General features: G+C 41.6%; 1 pseudogene across 1 annotated transcript; it reads right to left on the bottom strand.

Moving 5' to 3' along the window:
- Positions 1–244: 244 nt before the first annotated feature.
- Positions 245–2,459, bottom strand: LOC144391063 (general transcription factor II-I repeat domain-containing protein 2 pseudogene; annotated as a pseudogene). Its single transcript, XR_013454926.1, has one exon. The product of XR_013454926.1 is annotated as a general transcription factor II-I repeat domain-containing protein 2 pseudogene (transcript).
- Positions 2,460–4,686: the final 2,227 nt, after the last annotated feature.

The raw sequence follows: 4,686 nt of genomic DNA, 5'->3' as shown, positions 1-4,686 counted from the left end.
CTACTGAAAACCTAACAAATATATTCCAATATGATCAGATAAATAAAGCAATATTTTCTTATGGCTCTGTCAGTAATCTTTAATTTTCAACAGACACAAAAGACAAATTTCCTTTATATAAAAATCCCCATAACATGAACATTAAATGAAGCCTATATTTTCTATTTTAGCAAAAGTGGGCTAAATTTACTTCAAAGAAAAAAACAATAATAGCAATTTTCTATCATCCACTCAACTAAAATATTTTTAAAATATAATTGGATTGAAATACAATAAAATAAAGTGCAAAAATCTATTAATCAAAAACAACACTTTGTTTAAGGAGAAGTAACATGCAGTGAAAACAAATATTAAACTTTAACTTTTAAACTTGAACTGAGTAAAAACTCTAAATATGTGATTGCACAGTAATGTTCACTTGTTTGAGGTTGAGGGTGATACTTGGTGGTGTCCCATCTTTTCCACAAGTTCATCAATGTTCGGGGTAAGGCTCTGAGCTGAGGAAATCCTCAGAATTGAGTGGAGGTGTTCAGCAGTAAGTCGACTTCTGTGTGATGTTTTGTTCAAGTTCATCAAAGAAAACAGTTGTTCACACAGGTATGTGCTGCCAAACATAGACAACGTTTGAGCAGCCTGGATGCGCAGCTGGGGCATTGTGTCGGGGAGGAAACGGGCGAACTCCGCAGCACCCACTGCCGCATATTTTGCCCTCAGTGCATCATTGCATTGGAGGTCAATCAACTCCATTTGGAGGTTGGGTGGTGAGCTTTCCACGTCAACAGCAAATGGGTTACCGAGCAGTTCCAACCTGCTTTTTTGTGCTTCAAAGTCAGCAAATCGGCGTCGAAAGTCAGCGGCAAGCATACCTATTTTATCAGCCAACTGTGCGCTCGGGAACGCACTGGTAGAGAGCTTCTCTTTCATGGTCTGGCAGCTGGGAAAGTGGCTCAAATTTTCTTTCCGCATCTGCGTCTCCCACAGAGTCAGTTTGGTTTTAAATGCCTTCACTGTACTGTACATATCAGAGATGACACGATCCCGACCCTGCAGCTGCAAGTTCATTGCATTCAGATGACTCGTAATGTCACACAGAAAAGCCATTTCACACAGAAACATTTCGTCTCGGAGTTGTGTTGTGTCTTTCCCTTTGCTGTCCAAGAACAGACAAATCTCCTCACGAAGCTCGAAACATCTTTGAAGCACCTTTCCCTGGCTTAGCCATCGCACCTCTGTGTGATAAGGCAAATCACCATGCTCCGTTTCTAACTCCGTCAGAAATGCCTTGAACTGGCGGTGATTCAAACCTTTGGCTCTGATAAAGTTAACTGTGCGCGTGATGATGCTCATTACATGCTCCATTTTCAAGGCTTTACCGCACAACGCTTCCTGGTGTATGATACAATGATAAGCTGTCAGCTCACCTGTCGCGTTTTCCTCTTGCATCTTTTCCCGTATCTTCGCCACCAGTCCGCTCCTGTGTCCACACATCGCAGGTGCTCCGTCGGTTGTCAAACCCACGAGTTTTTCCCAAGGCAGCTCCATCTCATTTACACATCTTGACACCTCTTCATACAAATCATGCCCCGTAGTTGTGCCATGCATAGGACGTAAAGCCAAAAACTCCTCTGTCACGCTTAGGCTGGAGTCCACTCCGCGGATGAAAATTGACAACTGAGCAATGTCAGAAATGTCGGTGCTCTCATCCACAGCCAAGGAATATGCAATGAAATCTTTTCCCTTTTTCACAAGCTGCTCTTTTAGATTGATGGACAACTGGTCTACTCTCTCGGCAATGGTGTTTCTGCTCAGACTCACATTTAAAAAGAGTTGCCTTTTTTCTGGGCAAACTTCGTCACAAACTTTAATCATGCAGTTTTTGATGAAATCCCCCTCCGTAAATGGCCGGGCTGATTTAGCGATCTCTTCTGCCAAAATAAAACTGGCCTTGACAGCAGCCTGGCCTTGTGATTTGGCTTTTTTGAACAGAGCCTGTCGAGATTTGAGGCCTCGTTTTAATTCCTCTGCCTTTTGTAGCCTTTGTTCCATGTCCATATTCTTGTTTTTGTCCGCGTGTTTCGTTTCATAATGTCGTCTCAGATTATACTCTTTCAGTACCGCCACACTTTCTCCACACAGAAGACACACAGGTTTTCCAGCTACCTCCGTGAACAAATACTCCGACTCCCACCTTGTTTGAAACCCGCGGTTCTCAGTGTCCACCTTCCGTTTTGCCATTTTTGATGGGTATCTGAAAGTTAATTTTACTGTGATGCTGACAACTGCTGTGCCAATAAATATTGAAATGAAGCAGCCTACTGCTCGGTGCGTCACCGTTGCATTGTGGGAAATGTAGTATTGGTGCGTGTAAAAGATCTGCGGGCTGCCGGCTTGCTGCGGTCTGCGGGCCGGTTCTAATAATAAATCAAGATCATCCCAGGGGCCGTAAAAAACCTTCTCACGGGCCGGATGTGGCCCGCGGGCCTTGACTCTGACATATGTGCTTTACAGGGAAGTTATGCTGTCTAAGGATTCCACACAATCCCAAAACGGTTCAACGGTGACTGAAACAACTCCTTGCTGTAGGTGTGCCTAGTAAAGAACACACATTTAACTTTTATGTATATCCATTAAGGATCAGCTAATGCTTTTTATGAAGTGGGACATATTTAAAAGTTAGTTAAAACTAGAAAAGGACATGAATGAGGGAATATCTTCACATTTGAATTTTATCTTGGAGGAAAGTAAACTAACAAATCTATGAAAACAAAAGAACCGTTTTACACTCCTGGACATGTCCGCTAGATGAATGAACAATGTTACAGACAATAATCTAGGATTCCATGTCTGGTTAGGATTAAGTCAGAATAGTATGTGGTTAATTTGATTATTTTACCCTCTGTAGACAACAGGGAAAGATTTTATTTGAGCGTAGTCAATAAAAAAAGTCATATTGTCCCCTTTAACATAGGCTTTTAATTAAAATTTTCTTCTATGGAGCTTTTCAGACTGGTTTTACATTGAACAATGAGGATGCCTTAGTTTTTTTCCATTACTTCCCTACAGAATTCAGACTTTTCTGTATGATACACGAAGAAACTGAACACTTTGCCTTTTCAAAAATGTAAAAGCAAGAGCGGATGACTGTGTCCACTGACTTACAGTATATATGTGCCCTTTTTTCCCATTCTCTTGCAAAAATTGGCTGGAAATCATGTCCAATGCTGGAAATAATGTCCAATGCTACACAAGAGATGTGTCCTCAACAGTTTATGGATATAATACAAAGAAAGAAGCTCCCAAATCCTACAAAAGCCTGCTTTAACACCAGTAAGGCTACGCTGCAGGATGTTCTTACCGTGATTGAAAATGTAACAAAAGGACAATACCTCTATAATTTGTTGATGTTTATTAACCCTGTTGAGGCTGTATTGCACCGATTCACTCACTGCTCAGTTAGTAGGCATAATAATTAAAACACGACGCTGCTTGGATGTTAAAGGGCTACAAATAGATTTCACATGGAGGAGTTACATCCATATGAAATCTATTTAAATGAAGAACAGTCTTTTTTTGTAGCCCTTTAATATCCTCATTAAGAAGTAGTGGAAATGAATCATTTGCATTCTCACATCTTATCTGGTTTACAACAACAAAGCTTAATAAAAGTAATAGAGTTTGGCTCGATAGTTTTCAATAACATATAATGACTCAAAATGTGCCGTAGCAAACGGTGCAGCAGATAGTTAAAGGGCTTAAATGAATCATCTGAAAAATACCTACGAATTATACTGTCCGACAGCAGTTTTGACCATTAATCAATGAGGTCAAGTAGGCCAGACAAGGCCGGATCTGCCCGCCAGTCCAATGGCCACTACATGTAGCGTATGCATTTCAGGGGGATCAATGCTTCCACTATCCTCAGCACAGATCGATACTGGAAAATTATATCTGAAAAATGGTCCTGTTTTTCAGTGAGCAGAGCTCCAGGTAAGGGCCATTGAAAATTTAACTATAACCAAGAAACCAAAAAGTTGCAAATATCCCAAAACATCCCAAAATATAATATTAGATGTGTCTCTGCTGACACCAACATTTGATTGTACTAATAAAAAAAACATCAACAATGAAGTGACAAGAGACACACATGGCTTAAATACACTTGGGAGATGCAGGTGATTGGAAACAGCTGGAAACAATCATTACGCGACAGACAATCACAGGGGAAGACGAGACAGGACAAAGCAGTAAGTGAAGTTACCAGGGAGACAAACAAGACGTGAACCCCAAACCGTGACATCTCTGCCCGCTATCCTTGCTGCAGATAATTTCTCTGATACCTTGCACTTCTGTACACGCTGAAATACTTCCCTCCGGTCTGGATCAAGCTCTCCCTGAAAGGTAGTGTCCAACTCTGCCGTAAACCAACTGCTTGCATCTCTCTATTATGTTCATACCAATGAAACCTGCCACTGAATCATGAAGAACAGCCACTAATCTGAACCGCAACTTCCCGACACTCGCCCACCGCCCGCTCAACAAACCGCACGGTTAATAGTCTTAGAGCCTGGCTCTTGGCATCCGAGGTGGCTATTTTTCCTGAGTAGATGCATTGGTGGTAGTGGAATGGCTTTGTGGTTTGTGCCGTGGACACTCCCTCGCAATATGTCCCTCCCCTTTACATTTGAA

Source organism: Gasterosteus aculeatus, chromosome Y, assembly GCF_964276395.1.
Source record: "Gasterosteus aculeatus chromosome Y, fGasAcu3.hap1.1, whole genome shotgun sequence".
Classification (NCBI taxonomy): domain Eukaryota; kingdom Metazoa; phylum Chordata; class Actinopteri; order Perciformes; family Gasterosteidae; genus Gasterosteus; species Gasterosteus aculeatus.
Note: the sequence above shows the minus strand (reverse complement) of the source record. Positions and strands in the feature narration are given on the sequence as shown.